We start from the raw sequence: 21,149 nt of genomic DNA, 5'->3' as shown, positions 1-21,149 counted from the left end.
CACACAGAACTGTTCATAAAAGAAGGAAATCGTGACCAATTATTGCCTCTAAACCACCTTCAGAGATAAAAACCATGGCTCTTATCCATGCTTCTTTTTTTCTTCTACATTTTATGCAATTAAAAATGTTAACTTATTTTTGTCTTTTTTTAAATCTCCCTTCCCCCACTATCTTGTATAGCTATGGTAGGTGGTGGTGAAACTTCCAATCTAGTCCATACATTACAGCTGCACCTGTGACAGAACTAAAGGAACTTTTGGCAACACCAAAAATTGTGAGTTTTACTCCTCTTGGGAAGGAAGGAAGAGTGCTTGTGGTAGTATAAGAGATTTTTGTATCATGCTAATAAAACACCTTTTTTTTTTTTAAGTTTAAGTGTTTCTACTATAACTGGTCGACATGTTCCTAGAAACCCCACATCCTGGAAAATCGCTTATAAATGACTATAGAGCTTACCAGAAAAAGTAGATCAAGGCAAACATTTGAGGGTTGAGTTTGCTGATCTATGCAGACACAGGCAAACTATACAAAGAGGAGGCAGAATCACACAGTGAGCCCCTGTTGGGCAGAGCACATGCCCAGAATAAAACAGGAAGGAGAATGTGAATGGGCACCACGTATAATACTGTGCTCCTCCACAGCTTTCTGTGTTCACCTGTGTTCACTAGTTGTTACTTGAGGGCACAAAATATTTGTGTACTGAGAAAAATCATAAATGGACCAACACAACGTCAGTGTTATATTGACATCATTCCCTTGTCAACAAATCTTGTAAGACACACACATTATCAGAGTAGGCTGTATAAGTAAGGAAAGAAGAGTACACATTCATTTGAGGTAACCAAAAGGAGGGACTATAGTGAACATTTGTCACTGTGGTTGTCCTGTATACCAACGCCATTCTTAAATTTGGGGAATTCCATCATAGAAGCTGAAAATGTCAGAAATTCACTTCCTGGCTTCTCTTTTACCTCGACTTGGGCACCTAACCGAGGCTCACCAGTTTACAGACCCATAGGAGTTTTTAAACCAAAATGATTGATGCAAAGAAGCAGAGGCCAGGAGAAAGTCTTCCAGGTGATGATGACAGCAATTGCAATAAGATCAGGTCACCTGGAGTGGGCATCAGGGACAGAGGTGAAAGTGGCAGCTTCCAGTGCCTGTTCCCAGATGTGTTTCCAGGGCAAGCTGCAAACAGGGTCCAATGCTTGTGCCTGCAGCATAGACACCTTCACTGCTTCTATTATGGTGTCATTTTGGACCTTGTTTCTGACTGTCTAGACTTAACTCTGATTCTTTTGCTTTCTGGGTGATTTTTTTAGCTACTGCATGTCCTTTAATGAAATCCTTTACCTGCTTAACTCAGAGAGTGTAACTTCTGTAGCTTGTAACCAAGAGCCCTGACAGTCACAGTCAACTAGACTGTGAACAACTTAAGAAGAAGGACTCTGCCTCTTATCACAGAATCCAGAATGCATAACCCTGGACCTGGAAGGCAGGAAGTGCTCAATAAATGCTGCTTGTTGTGCGAATAAATGAAGAGATGTGGTTGTGAGAAATATATTTGCCTGAAAAATGAGATCCAAGTAATTAAAATAATAACAAATATATTAAAACTAGAACAGCATTAAGATGCTAATATGATCTTAATAGTAAATATTATAATTATTACAATGTAAAAATTATAAATGGGAGCAATAAATATTATAAATGGGACCACTGCCATTTTATTTTAGATAATCATTTCATGTTAGACTTGTATTAAGAAAAGAACACTTGATATCTATTCAGTTGTGTTTTTTTCCCCTTAGCCTGGTGCTAAGATAGTTGCCCTCATTATGCTCTCAGCTGCCTACTGTTTCCTGCTGCCAACATTGGAAATTTTTACTAATTATTCAGCCTATAACCTCCATCAACTGAAGAACAGTGACTCACTCCAAATTGTATAGCAGTTAGTGCAAAATATGGTTGGCATCGAAAGCCGTTAGTACTTCAACTCTGCCTCTGAGATTTCCAGAAAAGTAAAACAACTTTAAAAAAAAATACAGGAATTCATGATAGTAACAGAATGAAAAGAAAGTAAAGATATTATGTATAAATTATTGAGAGTTGATATTTACATGCAGGATATCCTTGTCTTTTAAGTGTAATGATTGATAATTAAGCAAATTTCATCCAATGTATCTAATGGCTCCAGCAGCCCTTCTCAGTATTCCAATCAGTAAAACTTGGATGCACGTTAAGAGGCCAGCTTCTCAGATATGTAGCCCAGAAGAGATCAAGGTAAAAAGACAAGGTTAATAGGGAATGTGAATGGAGTTGGGCTACAGGATATATGCTGACCTGCTCTTTTGCTCTGCAGTCAACAGCAGATGCCTAGATAGCCATTGATTAGCTTTTTGTTTCACAAAAAGGAAGTTGTTATTATTGTTCCTGCTTTAATCTTGACAGCAGACAAATGGGAAATTATACATATTAGCAACACACTTTTCTCTAAACCTATTTCTTTCCTTTCAAAAAAAAGGGGGTAAAAGTGATGTAAAGGAGGAAATACATATATAAATACAATATTCATTTTAGGTCTGGATTCAAAATTTGAGCATCATTTTGTTCCCAGCAGCCTAGGCTGAAAGGTGCTTTCATTAAGCAATTTCCCAGGCCTCGTTCCACATGTAAATGTCTTAGATTGCTATCTATCTATGAAAAATAAAGAAACAAATGCAGGAAAAGGCCTACTGTCTCTGCAAATGGCTGACGATTTTCTACTACTCTTTTCCTTTTAAAATGTTCTCATAGAGCCAATTTCCATGCATTAACCTGGGAGAGCTATTACATTTGAACAGGTTCCATGCTGGCAAACTGCATTTTGGAATCACCAAGGGTCTCCTGATGCTTTATTATCAGCTGACTAAATTAGTCTCCTTGCCTATGGTTTTACACTTGGAGGGGTAGATGCATTACCTCACACTCTTGAACTCTAGGAGTGTAATAGCCTCTGAGGAATAGCCCAGGGCTCCTACTAGCAGTGAAATAGGCCTCAGGGTCCACTTATGCAGATTCTTGTACTGTGAGGATCTTCCCTGGATTTTGCTTGGTTCTTCAGATATGAAGGAATCTCAAGGAGGTGAATTAGTTTGAAATTCTTACTAGAAACCCAAGATCCCAACTCTAGCCTCTCTGTGCTTTCCTTCTAATGGTTACCACCTGCAATTGTCTTCGGAGGAACAGCTTTGGGCTACTGGAGCAGATTTGCCTGCAGGTAGAGAATCAGAAGTCCCCAGTACTTTGTATGGCCAACACCTCCCTTCTAGAAGAAGCCAACAACCAATTATTGACTTATGTGAGAGTATGAAAGTCTAGCCTCCTGGAGACAGAACAAACCTGAGGTATAATTTGTACTTCAGAGCTCCCCATAGGATTGAGCCGAGGCTTGAACCCTTATTTGGCTTTTTCCTCTTCCTTGTCCTGCTTCCCCTACTCTCTACATTCTTTTCTAAGAACGCTTTTTAATACTTGTTCAGGAATCCTTGTCACAGGGCTTGCTTCTGAGGAATCTGACCCAATACACCGTATTGAGAAGTCAATACTTGCTTCTGCCTGAAGGAGAGATAGTATTGGATTTGGAAGTGAAGAGGGAGAAGTAACTCCATGTCAAGAGGGACTTGTTCTGTATCGGAATGAACAACATGAGGAAAGGACCAGGCTGGAGTCAGGGACTGGCATGATGATGTGTTGGAGTACAATGAAGGAGAATGTTATGGCTGGATTAAAATACTGTATAAGGAAAGGGAGGAGGCGTCCCTTCACTTCATCTTTACGCTCCCTGTAAGAGCGAGCTTCTTAAAAACAAAATTCCCCTACCCGGAAGTGATGATTTAATTTGTTTATTTTCCTCCCAGAAAACCTGAGAGATAAAATCATAAGTATGCATGTCAAGTTTAAAGATGTGCAGAATAAATCATTTTAGGAGATAGAGAGGAGAGAATTTCTTTCTGGCCCTTAATGCAATGTGGATTGCTCTCTACAGATGCACAGAGTGGACGGGTAAAAGGGATTCTAAAGGATCTGGGTGGAGTAAAGACTGGCTCTGGTACAGTAAGACATTCCTTCCCTGCTCCAGCCAGACCAGTTTGTTCTCTAAGATTCTTTGAGAGTTACTTTTTCTGCCTCTGAGACAGTGAATCTGTGCTTCTTTCTTTTGGATGTTCCTTGGTGCCTAGACTACTACTTTGCACATAGAATGAAAACATTTTTTCCCAAATGCTGTTGGACTTGGGCAAATTAAAACTCTTTATATTTTCATCGTGTACATACCTGAGAGTGAATGGTTAAGAAAAAAAGTGAATAAAATAACAAATAAACACAGTTATTGTTTAATCCTTAGCACGACATGCAAAGACCTTCATAATATGGCCCCAAGCTGCATTTCAAGCCTTCTGCTATTCTCCTCCACATACATAATTGGTTAATCCTTTTGCTGCTGTCTTTGCCACATTTCCAACACACTATACTATTTCACACTCTCATGCTTTGTTCTGCTGCTACTTGAAATGCCCTTGTACTTTTTCTCTGCTCGATAAACTTTGCTTATATTTCAACACCTAACTCAAATTTCACATTCTTTATAAACTTATCCTACATTTTCAGGAAGTTTATCATTTTTGCCTCTGTTTTGATCATATTTGGAATATACCTTTAATATAGTGTTTAGACTGTTACCTTTAAATGCAAACAACAAGACCATGGGATTGTGGAGAGATGTGTTTTTCATCTTTGTTTCTTCTCCCCACTGTAGTGCTTGGCATACTCCTAGCTCTCCATAAATAATCTATGGATTTTGAAATGAATTGAATAAATTTGGATTAATAAGGAAAAACCAAATTCCAAAAACTCTTGGATGATAAACCGACTTGAATTGTAGCTTAAATATAGGGTGGAACATTTTGAATTATTTGAGTAAGGGAATGAAAAACTGTTAAATGTCTGGTGAGATAATAAAACCATCACTATTTATTTGCTCTTGCCTCCAGCCTCTCCTAACACCCAACCAGACTGTGCATTGGTTTCCAGTAGCATGAGCCAAGTGAGAGAATGCACATACTGGTCACTATAATTGTGATTAGTTTAAACATTTCTTATTTTATATATTTACCAACATATTTGAGAAGAGAAGTGGTTTCCAAAGAGCCTAATGGTCAAGAACAAGGAACTTAAAACAGAGATATTTAGATTAAAATACTGACATTACCAATTACAGCCATATAACTTTGGCAAGTTATTTTTCATTAGTGAAATAACGCACTGTTTCATAAGCTGTTGTAAAGAATAGTGTTCTGACTCAAAAATTGGGTATTATAAATAATAAAATTATTGAGATTTTCTCTGACTCCCTTTCATTATGGAGTTTCTCCCAGGATGCCCCATTCAAAATGTGCCAGCATTAAGTTATTCCATAGGTGGTTAAGAGGAGAATGGAAATTCCAGATTGAGGGACCCACCATGTGGAGGCATAAGAGCATGTGACATGTTTAGGCAATGAGTATCATGGCTGCTCTCTGATCCCATCCTCACCCATCTTCTCACAGACTGAAGCACTGGCTGACCTAGGTTGGTACTCCTCAATCTCAATGTCTCTTTCAGATATTATGGGCTTTCTGGGCCTTGTTTAGCTATAAGGACAGTCTCAAGACACTGATTAGCTTTCAACTCCCCTTCTACTTTCTGCTGCATAGACCTGGCCATAGGTCCTCAGGCTCCCTGAGGCAGCAACATCCCTGCTGAATCTCTTTGTGACTTAGGTAATATCTAGGCACTTGTGACCACCATAGGATCATATGTATTTCTTTTAAAGACTATACTCTCAGTACAGAGTCTCATCTCTTCTATTTTGAATGTTGAGTATCTACAGAAATACTGCAATACATAGAATACTACAAAACATAGAATACATAATAGTACAAAACATAGCCAGGAATTTTCAAATGTGAGAGAATCTCTTGATTCAAACCACACTCTGGTAAAGTGAGTGATAGGGGCCCCAGATTTTCCCTGGAGGTTTATCTGTCTCTCAGACTCTTTTGCATTAGGAAAGAAGGTTTAGCATTTCTTAAACTTTTACGTTCCTCTCTCCTTTTCATATATTTTCCATTAATATAAGGCTAAGGCTCTTGGTTGATGAGAAAACAGTCTTTCTCTCATTCCCGAGGCTCTCCTTTGTTTTATGCAAAATTTGTTTTATAAAAGCACAGCAACATGGTAGGGTGGTTTCACCTACTTCTGATCATAGAATTCACTTGTGATCATGGAGGTCCATGTCATTAATTGTTTCGACTCTTCTTCAGCATGACCATCCTACACCACAGGGCTCGCACTTATCATTCCTAAAGAGGCCAACTTTACCTCCTACACTCCCCATCTTGGATCTCCAACTTCTCCTTGAGCAACATTGACAGTAACCCATCCTCCTCAGTTAATCACCCCTCTGGACACTCATTTCCTAATTTATCCTCCCTCTCTCTCTCTCTCTCTCCCTCTCTCTCTCTCTCTCACACACACACACACACACACACACACACACACACCTGCACCTTCATACAAACACAAATATCAACCACAAGAACTGCCCCCCTGTATAGAATATGTTTCCCATTCTATCATAAGCATAGAGCAAGACTCACAATACTTTTTTATATATACAAAAAAATCTCTATACCGCTTGAAGTAATAATAAATGCATATTCAAGATCCATAGGGGTTATGGGGGTACATATGGAATAGTTGTATTATAACACATATGCAGCATTTCACTAAAAATTTAATCATTAGATATTTCTTTTTTGTTTGTTTATTTTTGAGAGAGAGAAAGAGAGCATGAGTGGGGGAGGGGCAGAGAGACAGAGGGAGACACAGAATCCAAAGCAGGCTCCAGGCTCTGACCTGTCAGTGCAGAGCCCAATGTGGGTCTTGAACTCATGAACTGTGAGATTCAGGGAGTAACAAGAGATTCAGGGAGTTTATGTCAACAAATCCCTGAGGTGACTTTTTTTTGTTGTTGTTTTTGTTTTTGTTTTTTTCCTTTCCTCTCAAATTCTACAACTTCCTCCAAATTTCCCCAATTGATTTGGTTGTTTCCACCTAGAAGTACTTCATAACATTCAATGGAAATATTCCTAAAACTGAATTTACCTTCTTCACTCAGTCAGATCTATTTATAACACTTCCATTTTCCTCAGTCATTCAGGCTTGAAAGCTGACAATAACCTTTGGCTCACATCTATTCTTTATCATATCTGATCTATCACTGGTTAGTTATTCTTCCTAAATTTCTTTCAATATGAAATCCTTTCCATATTCCCAGTTCTGGGCTGTTCAAAATCCTCAACACCTTCTGCCTGAGAATTATAAACTCTATTAATGAGCCTACCATCCTCCATTGCTAATTCTTGCTACCCATCATTGACAAATAAAGCTTCCTGAAAGATCAGTTTCTTGGATGCCATTTCTCTGTTCAAAAATCTCCAGTGGTTCCCCAGTGCCTACTTGTTGAACAAGTAAGAATAACTAGTATCATTAAATTATTCTCCTATGACTCTGATTCAAACAAGCAAGAAATGGGAGTGCACATAGTTTGGGTTTATCACAGGCACCTTGAGGTATCGATATGTTGCTAACATATTTAACTGTCTTCTAGAAGTAATTGGCCAAACAAGAAGAAAAAGAAAAAAGAGTATGGGAGGGAGAGGAAAAGGCAGAGAAAATAGAAGAAAAGAAAGAGAAAGAAGGAAGGTGGGAGAAGAAAGAAGGGATAGAAACAGAATAGATGAAAAGAAACTCACCTAAGAATAATACATAATTGCTTCTTTCCAGATTGCTTCTTCCTTTCAACATCTGGATTTCTCTTTTCATGTAAGGCTATTTTCTAATTTAAAAAAAAAAAAAGTTTGTTCTAAGTCCAGAAAAAAAGTAAAACTCATGAAACTAAAAAAAAACAAAAAACAAAAAACAAAAAACAAACACATGATTTGCTTTGATTTTTATGCTTTCTTAGAAGATATTAAACCAAGATAGCTCTCTCTTCCACTTTTCCAATTTAGAAAAGGGAAACAGGAAAATATCTTTGTGACTTTCTCTCATAAAAGTCAGAACATCCTGTATATTTGAACCTTACATTGCTCAGATGTGGTACTTAAAATTTTTCTTCTTTTAAGATTTTTTTTCTGCCACCTTTGCTTATGTGTTGATCAGTATGCCAAAGAGAATATTGAGACTGAGAAACAGTAGTCTATGTTTAAGGTGCTTTACTGGCACAAGATATAGAAAATAAACATCTTTAAAACTGTCAAGCAAGTTTCTCAATTAATGTATGCTTTTAAGAGTGAATACTGAGACAAAACTGAGAAAATGAAATTAAGGATCAAAGTATCCTTCATCCAAAAATAATTCTGTTTTAAAGAGGAAGAAATAACAAGTAATAGCTGTTTCTAATTTTAATATTGTGCTTGGTTCTTTAAGTCACCCTGTAGAAAATCCATTGGGAAGTAGACCCTAATGTGAAGGAGTTGAGTTAAGGTCTTTTAATTAAATTTAAAGATTTTTCTACCCATGGGAAAGGGCATAATTAGCTGTTTTCTAATGCATTTGACCTGAAGATGCTTGAATCAGCAGATAATTGAATGTATTAAAAGAAGTCGCAAATTCTAATTATGAGACTTAGTTGTTGAAGTAGGAGGGAAAAAAAGTGATTCATTATTTATTCAATAGAGTTTATACAAATGTAGAAGGGGTAGAGAAACAAGCAATTACTAACTGTCTCAGGCCGAAGACTGTGTATCTTCACAGGGTGACTCTTAGGAGGAGAACTGAGAATCAGGCGTTCAGGACTTGAGTCTATTTTGTTATTTCCACACAAGATCTCAATCTGAATGCCAAATAAATCACCACTTATAGAGTGAAGTGCTCACAGTAGTAGAATGTACCAGCTGGACTGATGCCTGCATCACAGATTAACTCTGATATATTGGGCTTTGGTATGTTGCTGTAATGTTTCTGAGGGCACATGCATCCAAATCTATAGGCTAACAAGCTGTGCTCAGATGGAGTCCTACTGAATAAGTACTTGGGTCGTATGGTGCTTACAAAATTCGAGTAAGGCATGGTCTCCTTTTAAAGGAAAACAAGTTTTATAAACTCCAAGTGGGAAATTATTTAATTATTATATTACCTAAGTATTGATTCATGTTACAGCTATGAATTTAAATATATATTTTTACACTTACTAATTTGGGTACAATTTAAACAACAGTCTATAAAATAAATACAAGCAATGAACCAATAACAGTCAAATTAACAGAAATTAATGTGATGGATAATACTGTTTTGCTAAAAATGAATCTCCGCTCAAGACACAGGTATGGCATTGACTGCAAGGACACAGATCCTATTGAGTTTGTTATGCCTTAACTGTTGTGTGTCTTGTGGTGATTCAATTCTCCATCACTCTTCTTTATTTGAACTAATGCGAAACTGATCTTCTTCTTTCATGCCATGAAGGTATTTGGTTTTCATTGGCATCAATAAATCATTTAAGTCAACCATTTATCTCTCTTATTAGGTCATGTATAAATACTGGAGTAATACCAATCTGAATAAAACTAAAACAAACATAAATTCAGATGCTAAATATCCTGTGTAATATGTTGCATTATTTTACTCTCTTAGCAGATCGAGAAAGTATCATTTCATTCCTCATGCATTCATGCGTTCATTTATTCAACAAATAGTGCTTGCTATGTATTAGCTACTACAAATGGTGATGAGTCTGCTGCTGACAAGGATGGCAATGGTGATGATGTTGATTGGTATTGCACAATCCTTGATCAAGAAAATAAAAAACCTTAAAATTAGATGTTCAGCGATAAACCATGTATTCAAAGCCCTATAATTTCAGGCTAGGTTAAAGTCATTAGAGAAGTGCATGAATATGGTTAAGAAGTTTGAAAATAGCAAAACACATCTCACTGGAATGAGAAATATGGCTCAAAATTAAAAATAATTATAACAGCAATAACATTGATGATGATGATGCTTTACACATACTATTGTCTATCAGGTGCCAGTTACTGGTTCGTCTTTACCTTATTTAATCTTCACAGCAACCTAATGAGATAGTTATTATTTTCATCATTTTATAGATAGGGTAATTGACACCCAAAAGCACACAGTGAATAGTGATAAAAGTAGGATTTTAACACAGGCAAAATAATTCTAAAATGTGTTTATATTTCTGCATAAAACTGTATATGAATTGGACATTTTCCATTATTAACAAATATGAATTGAGCACATACAATATATTGGATAGCCTGGGATGCCAAGTTAAGTAGTTCACACAATAATGGTGTTTAATAAATTACACACACACACACACACACACACACCATAATAGTATGATGGTTAATTATATGTGTCATATTGACTAGGTCACAGGGTGCCCAGATATTTGGTCAAACTATATTCTGAATGTTTCTGTGAGTTGAAGAACAGACTAAAAACTTGAAAGGCTTCCAGTTTACCCATAAGAATATTTGCTGAGTTCGACTGCTGAGGGGGAGTCTGGTTAGCTGTGCCAAGTTTTCTAGAGGAGTGAGTGAAATATTCTGCTATTGCATGGTGCTTGGCTTTCTTGAGAAATCCCACTGGTCCATCCCTAAAGACTTTCACCATATTTGAAGGCTCATTATGCACAAAGCCAAAGAACTTGGATGAGAATCTCTGAAAGGCAGACCTACATTCCTGAAAGTCTTCAGGACTGACGGACATATTGGAAAGACTCCTAATACATATCCCATGAGGCACATGCCTAAAGAAGAAGATGAACAAGAATTAGACTGAGTCTTTCTAACCCTGCATCCAAGTTTTGACCCAGCTCAATTTCTTGTTGAGTTGAGATGATCTACCCTCATCCTACCTGTGGAACACAGGAAGGGAGAAACTATCACTGGTGCAATATTACATCCCCAGCTTCTCTAGGCTCTTTATAGTACATAATGTCCAGCACACAATTTTTTTAAATTACAAATGAGAAGACACTAGGAGATATCATAGAAACAGAAGAGAAATAACATCAAAACCATCATAAATAGACCCACATATGCTCTAGATATTGCAATTAACACAAAACAACTTGAAAATAGCTATGATTCATATGTTCAAAAAAATAGGACAAAGTGCACCTAATAAATGAAAGGGTCAAGAGTCTCAACAAAAATTGGCACCCATAAAACTAATTGAGAGGATATAATGGAACTTAAAAATTTTTAAATACATATACCTGAATATAACTATATTAGAGGAGTTTAACAGCAGACAGCAGCCAGCAGGATTAGTAAAATGGAAAACATTGGGCAAATAAAATAGACACATGGGAACATGGCAAAGGCACTTAAAGTTGGAATCCCAGAAGGAAAAAAAAAAGTGAAAGAATGAGGCAGAAACAATTTTTGAAGAGACAGTCAGTGGCTATTTTCTAAACCTGATAAAAGGGATCAACCCAAGGAATTCCGGTGAGGAAAGACACAATTCAAAGGAGGAAAAACACAAAGGAAATCTCATCGAGGCATATCATAGTAACAATGCAGAATATCAAGGACGAAAAGGAAGTCCTAAGAAGTGACAGGAATTAAAACAAAAATTACTTTAAAAGTAGTAACTATAAAAATGGCAACTAAATTCTCAACAGCACTGACGCACACCAGAAACAATAGAATAACATTTCTAAGTGCTAAAAAAAAAAAAAAATAGCTGCCAACTTAAAATTCTATATGCAATAAAAATTTGTTTCAAAAAATAAAGGTAAAAGAAAGGCATTTTCAGATGAAAATCCAAGATATGTGTATATATATGTATATATATATGTATATAAATATATATGTATATATTACATATATATGTATATACATATATATATACATATATATATATATATTTTTGCTAGTAGAAAGAAAAAAGAAACTAAAAGAAAATCTAAAGAGAGTTCTTCAAATAGAAAATCATCCCAGTTAAAATCTTGACAAGGTAAAAGCAAAGAAAAATATTATCAGGTCATTCTAAAGGAATGTTAACTATATAAAATTACAATGTCTTTTTCAGTTAAAACACAGGTAAAACTAAAATGCTAAATAAAAATTACTTAAAAGGCAAGAGGGAATAAATTGAGCTTAAAGGTCTTAAGGTTCAAGCAGTATCAGGATTGGGATAAAAGTAATAATTTGTTTTAGACTTTAACAAATCAAGAATGAATTATTATGTCTTGAATATGTACCAATATGATATAAAACTAGTTTGTGAATAGCAGTTAAAATGCTGATACCAACTATTTCATAATTTTAATATGACTGACAAAATACGAATGGTGATAGGTATAACAGGGCCCAGTCAGATGTCTGTTGGGCCTTAGATTATCAATTATATATTCAATTGTAGCTGAAAAGAATAAAATTTAAAGAGTTAAGGAAATTGCAATATATATCATTGGAAATTATCTCTAAACCATAAGTTGTAATGAGATATTATGATGTTTTTAGCAATCTGGGAACAAAAGCACATCTCCTTTCAACATAAAGTCAACTTTCAATACTCAACTTGCATATGCACATTGAAGGACTCATAAAGAAAGCAGAGTACTTCTGGTAGCCAGGATCCCAAATACATAATGAAAATAATAAGTATAAAATTTCATGAAAGGCAGTATGCCATGATACAATTATCAGGGAAATCTGCAAGAAACAGGTGGAATCTAAAGTAGGCCCTCGAATATGAAAAATACATTTCATTTCTTGACAAACATGTGCTATGGAGAAGAGAACAAATGCATCTCCTAAATCTTTGGCTAGAAATGGAAAATGACATCTAATACTAATAATAAAGATCTAAATTTGAATATTTAACTACCTTGCTCACAGCAATATTAGTTTTTGAGAATGGAGAACTGGAAAGGATGAATGACGTGACTGAAGCTAATCTTGTTTGAAAAAGACACCTTCGTAAAATTTCCTCTCACTTTATATTTTGCCACAAGTAGGGGATACAAGTTGGGCAATCTACATGGATCCTTTCTCCTGAGAAGCAAGAACATGAGAGAATTGAATACCAATTTGCCCAGTTAAATGATTAAAAGAGTGAAAAAAGAAACCATGAAGAAGTCCTCAGGTATCAGAGCTGTCTTCATAAAATGGCTTTTTATTCTAATAAAATTTTGAGGGTTAATTATTGTACCTGACCTCCAAGGTAAAACTAGAATTATTTTAAACAGTGATTATTAATGTTGATGATGAGTAAGAAGGCATACAATTGTACTTAGGTGTCTTTATTTCATCTAGTCTTGTCCTTAAAACACCATCGCTATTCATTATAGATTGGTTCATGGTTCTAATATGTTGCTTTAACATGCAATTTTTTGTTGTGCAGTATAACCTTGGATTGCGAGTAACTTGTTCTGCAAGTGTTCCACAAGGCGAACAAACATTTCTAATAAATTTTAACTTGATAAATGAGCAATGTCTTGCAATACAAGTAGTACATGACACTGAATGTCACATGATCACAACTGAGCCAATGGTTCTTGAAATTTGCTTTGGTATACAAGTGTTTTGGATTACAAGCATGTTTCCATAAGGAATTAGGCTCACAAACCATGGTTTTACTGTATTTATAAAAATGGTAAATTAGAGGAAGCACGTGTTCTTACACCAGTCTCAGTTAACCATGGCTGTAACCATAGTCATTCATTTGAACCATGAATTTATTGTAGAAGTATCACTGTGCAATTGTTGACGATTTATCTAGATTGCATAAATAGTTTGTGGAGAGAAAAATGATTATATCTGTTTGCTTGGAAAACCCCAAACTATGAGGAAATATCCATTGTCCTTAATAATACAATGCCAATGCTATGGCTGGATGTACAGCATGATAATATAAGTAATAGGTGACTATCCAAGGCTGCCGTGCCTTATAGGACCGGGGAAATAAATCTAGAGGTAAGATGTATGTTGCTCAGTCATATCCTCTAGGGAACATATAACAACTCCAGCATAATTATGCAGCGAGACTTGGAGTGGCAGCTATGGAATAACTAGCACTTCCATTTTCAACATTTGGCTATCTTTAAACTCAACTTTCTCTTGCACCAAATGTCTGAGAGTCTCTACAAAAAATGTTTAGCATATTTTCAACACAGTAACTTTACAAATACTTGATAAGTTTAACTAAATTATAAACTTCAGATATACTTTGTAATTCCATGAAAACAGTGTTGCTCCTGAAACAAATCCTCCGTGGCTCTGAATCCCTAATTATATCTGGTTTTGTTTTAGATCTCAACTACATTTTTAAAAAACACTTTCATCATGTTTGAAGTGAAATAATTAATGAAATTTACACAAACAGTATTCTCTGAGGCATTGGTAACCAATCACCAAGGACAGCATACGAAATGTTTCTTAGAAGTGGCATGACAGCACATCATTCTAAATTTGGTTACTCCCAGAGAGTCTAAAGGAACATTATCAAAAGATATGGCTCAATGATTATGTAGCCTCAAGTAACTGAATAATTAAGTTATGATTTAACCCAATAATATAATTGTCCTAATTTGCTATATATTGTGCAACTTTCCTTCCTCCATGGAAGATATAAGGTGCATGAAACAAATCTGAAACAGTCTTCTCTAGAGCATACCATCCCAGACCACACACCCGGAAGTCCAATTCCACCCAAATTCAGTACTTATTCTAATAAGGTGAATCCTATATGCTGACATCCCTCATTAAAAATAGTCCTATAACTAAAGATCAATAAGCACATATGACAAATTACAAGATAGCCATATAGTAATGCAGAGGTCAAATTATTAGAGTAAGTTATGGATATTTTAATATCAATACTCTTAGTTTTTTTGCTAGCCCTTGCACATTATTAAATGATCATTTTATGGCCACCATGCTAACCCTAAATGTCCTGAAAATTCTTTAAGAATTGGCCCTTAGAACTCAATCAGTGCTACCCGGAGTATCAGACAAACATAATGTTACCAGAGAAACGGGGTTCAAATATCAGGGGAAGCAACAGCAAAACTAAGTTTATATTGAACCAATGGGCAGCTTTAATAGGGCTTAGATGTTGCTCCTACCCAAGCCCAAGATTGTCCCTAAAGTCTACCTGGCAGAGAGTTAAGGAGACCCCATTGCCAAAGCTACAGAAATGCACCCGAGAAGAGTTAGGCAGTTGCAAGAACCAAGTCATTCAATTCTTCCCACTTCCAACTGATCCTATCCTCACCCCTTAGCCAGATGCCCTTCATAGTGCTCAATCTTTAGGTGAGGGTAGCAAGAAGTTATAACTGAAAGACAGAAATAAAATTATTAATTATGAATTAAAATTCACAGCCTCACCTTCCTTCTTTCCTCCAATTAGGAAAAATCCTGGCATTGCCTATTTGGCATCTCCTTCTTCTCTGATTTTAATCACAGAGGTGAAGAAATATATTAAGAAGAATGTTAAGAATGTGAGTAATGGAGGGGAGCCTGGGTGGCTCACTCAGTTAAGCACCTAACTTCAGCTCAGGTCATGATCTCACAGTTTGTGGGTTCGAGGCCCACACTGGGCTCTGTGCTGACACCTCATAGCCTAGAGCCTGCTTCAGATTCTGTGTCTCCCTCTCTCTCTGTCCCTCCCCCATTCACAGTCTAACTCTTTCTTTCTCAAAAATAAATAAACATTAAAAAAAATTTTTTTAAGAATATAAGTAATGGAAAAAGAGGTTTTGGAGAGGTTGGGCATGTTTGAGAGGTAGAGAAGAAAATAAGGAATAGGGTATGGAAACAAGCAGCACTAGGGGTAAAGGATTGGATGTTCTTTCAAGTTCTGCAAGAAAGGAAGCAAGAAGTGACCACTGGAACTGTATGAAATTACTTTTGGTCACTTGACTGTGCTTTCTTGATTGTGACACCTCACCAGGACTGGAATTTTCAGGCATAGCCCAAAGCATTAGTGAAACAATGGGTGAGAAAGATAGGAGCAGGGCCTGAATATACCCCTGATCAACAATCACAGGATTGGGTGGAGCCTATGAGAACTACTGAGGAGGAATAGATTAGCTGGGGAATAGAACAAATATAATCAAAGACAAATCCAAGATTATGACCAGTATTCAGAAATTGTTCAGTTTTACCTTTGGAGTGGGACAATAATTATACAAAAGTTTTCTACATTGTCCCCTTTTATACATCACTGAGATCATGGTATACCTTAAAATGAATACATAGCTTAATGTAGCTTTTTGTTTGTAAAGCTATTATTGAGCCAATGGTGAATCATAATCTACTGTCAGCTCCATGAATATAAGAGAACTGTCTATTTTTATCATTATCATTATATTATTATTAGCTATCCAGCACAAACTATTGTACACTATTGTGTACAAAGCTGTAACATAATAAGTGCTCAATAAGTATTTATTGACTAATCAGTAGTGTCTCAGAGTTGGAGAAAAAGATCAAATGGAAAAAACACAGCTTATTTTTCTCCTAGAAATTTTTACTTTTAATGTGTGCCACATGGGGTAAATCTGTTATAAAGGTTACTGCATTTAATTGTGCATTATAGATATTATTATGTTAATTTCACAGGTAAGGAGACGGAGTCTCAGAGAGGTTAAAAAATTTAGTGAAAGTTCCAAATTAGGAAAGAGATGGAGCTGCTTTCGAACCCAGGTCTAAGGACTCAAGAGCACAAAGTCTTAGCATTATACTATTTTGTTTCAAAACAAGAATTCAGTAGACCAAATTGAATGAAAATTTGAAGGAGGAAAGAAACAGAAGCAGAATCCAAGAACAGGGTCTGAGTGGAAGGGTTATAGATGGAATCCTAGAGCAATGAGAAAACATGAGATCATATCAGGGGCTGTCCCTGCCCTGAGTTAAAGACCAAATGAAATGGGCCTGTGACTACTAAGAAAATCTGCATTGTCATCACCATTCTTTTATCCATGTAATACTCGATTCTAGATTCCTCACGAACAATGCACAATACCCCTGCCCCAATTTTCATATCTGTGTAACCCAGCAACTTGATCATACCACATAGTATAATTTAAGGCATTAATTTTCCAAATAGTGCTTTATTGATTCAATGACCAAAATAAGTTTCCAAAAGTGCTTAACACACTCCATGGGAATAATTTGTTATACTGGAATAAAGTAGACCTTTCTAAATCAGCGTGACTTACAGACATACATACTTTGCATTTTTATTACATGAGCCAAAAATGTCACATTACAGTTCACCGATGCTATTTACATAAACAAAGGGAATTGATGTCAATCAACTCCTGCTAATGTACAATAAGCACAGAATAGCAAGAGGACAATGGCCTATATTCAGTAGCCCCCAAGCCAGTTGTAAAGAGGCACCAACTAAAGTGATAGGAAGTGATATCACTTCCTGTCTGCACACTGTTCTGTTGTGCAGTTTCATCCATTTCCTGGGACCTCTCCTTGTAAGCTATGAGCCTTCTTTCTCCTGGCTACAATGCATCCTACACTTGATAACAAATTGCAGCTGTCCACTAGTTTATTACATCTTCTCAAAGACCAAAGCAAATCCATACTTGTGTAAATGTGCCTTTTTCTTGGTAGAAGTTGAAATTGGTTACACATAGTTAATCATAACATAGTGTCACCTCTACAGTCAGAAACTGTCATTAAGTATCTCCTTAGTCTGCTCCAAACTCAATAATCCCAATGAGTTCAGTGTTTCTCAATCAACCATCTAATCATTTTCATTTTTATTCTCATTTCCTCTGGACCCTATCCAAATTCTCTGTATCTCAAATAAATAATAGGAGTGAAATTAATCTCACCACAATAGCAGTTAAGACTAAAACCACATGAACTATATTGGGAGAACCACTTCATATTTTCAATGCTTGCTTTTTAGAGCTTGATTTGAAATAGTGAGCACATGTTATTAACTTCGTCACCTCATAATCTAAGGCCTTATCAAACTATGTTTATAGAATCTGACTTAATAACACCAGCTCATATTCAAGTTCTACTAACTGCCCCAAAACAGTGTTCCGGATTTTTTTTCCTGAGTGAATTATACTGAACATTATCAATTAAAATATTAGGCTTAATCATCTATCCAATTGCTAATGAAATTTTAATTTTAATTACTATCTATAGGATCCTAGTCTAAGTTGTACTGTCCACATTGAAGTATGTGTGTGTGTATAAGAAAAAATTTCTAAGACTAGCTAATCATAGAGTCATGAAATCTTAGAGGCAGAAGAACATTATGTTAGATTCTGTTCCTCCAGAGGCACCAGACTAGTTAAACCTTGATTTCCAGAAAAGGACAAGCAGATTCTGTGGTCTTATAGTATACATTCCATCTCATCTTCAAGAATGTGCATTCTAATGAGCTTGACATCGATACTATAATAAGGAAATAATAAAAAATACAGTCAAAGATTATTCCAAAGATGCATCAAAGATATTCATCATGGAATTGAAGACAGAGGAAATAATTATGAATTATAAATTATAATTATGTAATTATAAATTATAAATTCCCTAAATAAAATTGCCAAAACTAAGTGTATGATTAAATGCTTCTACTGGAGTCAGCCATTTTTAACTTAATTAACAAAAGGAAATAAATCCTCCATATATAATTTTAGTGTATTTTTTTCTGCCATGAGTTTGCTGCTAGAACACAGGTGCCATGAAAACTACTGCTAAATCTAAGCCAAATAGGGAAAGAAAAAACTCATATTAACATCAGCATCATTAGACATGTGATCCAGGCAAGTCCATGACTACTGGCCATCTGATCTACAAATGTGGGGAGACTGACAAAAAGAACATTGAAGAATTTGAGAAGGAGGCTGCTGACATGGGAGAGGGCTCCTTCAAGCATGCCTGGGTCTTGGATAAACTGAAAGCTGAATGTGAGCAAGGGATCACCATTGATATCTCCATGTGGAAATTTGAGACAGTATTATGTTTCTATCATTGATGCCTCAGGATATAGGGACTTTATCAAAAACATGATTAGAGGCACATCTCAGGCTGTGCCTAAAATTTTCAGGCTCGATTGCTGCGGCTGGTATTGGTGAACTTGAAGCAAGTATATCCAAAAATGGGCAGGCCCGTAAGCATGCCCTTCTGGCTTACACACTAGCTATGAAACAACTAATTGTTGGTGTTAACAAAATGGATTCCACTGAACCACCCTTCAGCCAGAGAGGTATGGAGGAAATCATTAAGGAAGTCAGTATGTACATTAAGAAAGCTGGTTGCAACCCGGACCCGGCAGTATTTATGTCAATTTCTGGTTGGTATGGTGACAACATGCTGAAACCAAGTACAAACATGCCTTGGTTCAAGGGATGAAAAGTCATCAGTAAGATGGCATTGCCTGTGGGACAATAGTGCTTGAAGCTCTGGATTGCATTCTGTCACCAAGTCATCCAGCTGACAAGCCTTGGGTTTGTTCTAGGATGTCCACCAAATTGGTGGTGTTGATACTATCCCTGTGAGACTGTGTTTTCAAACATGGCATTGAGGTCATTTTTGTTACCATCAGTGTTACAACTGAAGAAAAGTCCATTGAAATGTTCCATGAAGGTGGAGTGAAGCTCTTCTTCAGGACGGTGTGGACTTCGATGTCAAGAATGTGTCTGTCAAAGATGCTCATCATTGCAATTTGGATGGTGATAGCAAAAATGACCCACCAATGAACTAGCCGGTTTCACTGCTCAGGTGATTACCTTGAACCACCCACACCAAATCAGTGCTAGCAATGAACCTGTGCTGGAGTGTTGGTCACGCACCTCACATTGCTTGCAAAGTTTACTGAGCTGAAGAAGATTGATCACCATTCTGGTAAGAAGCTGGAAGATGGCCTCAGATTTTTGAAATCTGGTGATGCTGTCATGATTGATACACTTCTTAGAAAGCTTGTATGTTGAGAGCTTCTCTATCTCCTCTGGGTCATTTGGCTGATTTTTCTAAGTGTTTATGTAATTTTGAGAGACAGAGAGAGACAGAGCACAAGCCAGGGAGGGGGAGAGAGAGAGAAGGATATGTAGAATCCAAAGCAGGCTCCAGGCTTTGAGCTGTCAGCACAGAGCCTGACACGGGGCTCAAACCCATGAACCACGAGATCATAACCCAAGCCGAAGTCAGACACTTGACCAACTGAGCTACCCAGGTGCTCCTAGCTAATTGTTATTTCCAACAGACTGTTGCTGTGGGTGTGTCATCAAATCAGTGGGCAAGAAGGTTGTTGGGACAGGTAAGATACCCAAGTCTTCTGATAAAAAACTCAGTAGGCTAAATGAATATTATCCCCAATACTTGCCACCCAGTCTTAATCAGTGGTGGAAGGTCTAGAACTGCTTATCTCCATTGGCCAATTAAGTTTAATGGTAAAGTCTGGTTAATGATAATAATGCAATGTAAAACTTTCAGGGAGAAAAGAGGATGTTTTGTGGATCATTTGTTGTTGTTGTTGTTGTTGTTTTCCTGTGGCAAATTTACATTACTAGTTTTTAAAATCAGCACTTTTTTTTAACCTTTTTTTTAATTTTTTTTTTTATTTTTGAGACAAAGAGAGACAGAGCATGAACGGGGGAGGGTCAGAGAGAGGGAGACACAGAATCTGAAACAGGCTCCAGGCTCTGAGCTGCCAGCACAGAGCCCGACGCGGGGCTCGAACTCATGGACCGCGAGATCATGACCTGAGCCGAAGTCGGCCGCCTAACCGACTGAGCCACCCAGGCGCCCCTAAAATCAGTACTTTTTAATGGAAACAATTTGACCAAAAAATCTGTCACAGAATTTTAAGACCTATTAAAATAAAGCTGAATGAGAAAAAATTCTGGGTAAAAAGTAAAATACAAACTATAGATATAAGATCAGTCCCCCAAATCAAAAGAAAATGAAGATAAGTAGAGACTGTATAAATATATACACATATAGAAATGTAGAAAAATGATTGAAGGTAATTGATAGCAGTAATTATCTCTTGATAGTTAAAGATGATTTTTGTTTCTTCTTTTTCCTAAATTTCCCTGTTTTCATGT

The 21,149-nt window shown here is 36.5% G+C and overlaps 1 pseudogene; it reads left to right on the top strand.

The window, feature by feature from the left end:
- The first annotated feature begins 1,035 nt into the window (after positions 1 to 1,035).
- LOC125910380 (elongation factor 1-alpha 1-like) lies at positions 1,036 to 20,548 on the top strand (annotated as a pseudogene).
- The last annotated feature ends 601 nt before the right edge of the window (positions 20,549 to 21,149 follow it).

This window comes from Panthera uncia (genome assembly GCF_023721935.1).
Source record: "Panthera uncia isolate 11264 chromosome B3 unlocalized genomic scaffold, Puncia_PCG_1.0 HiC_scaffold_1, whole genome shotgun sequence".
NCBI lineage: Eukaryota > Metazoa > Chordata > Mammalia > Carnivora > Felidae > Panthera > Panthera uncia.
Note: the sequence above shows the minus strand (reverse complement) of the source record. Positions and strands in the feature narration are given on the sequence as shown.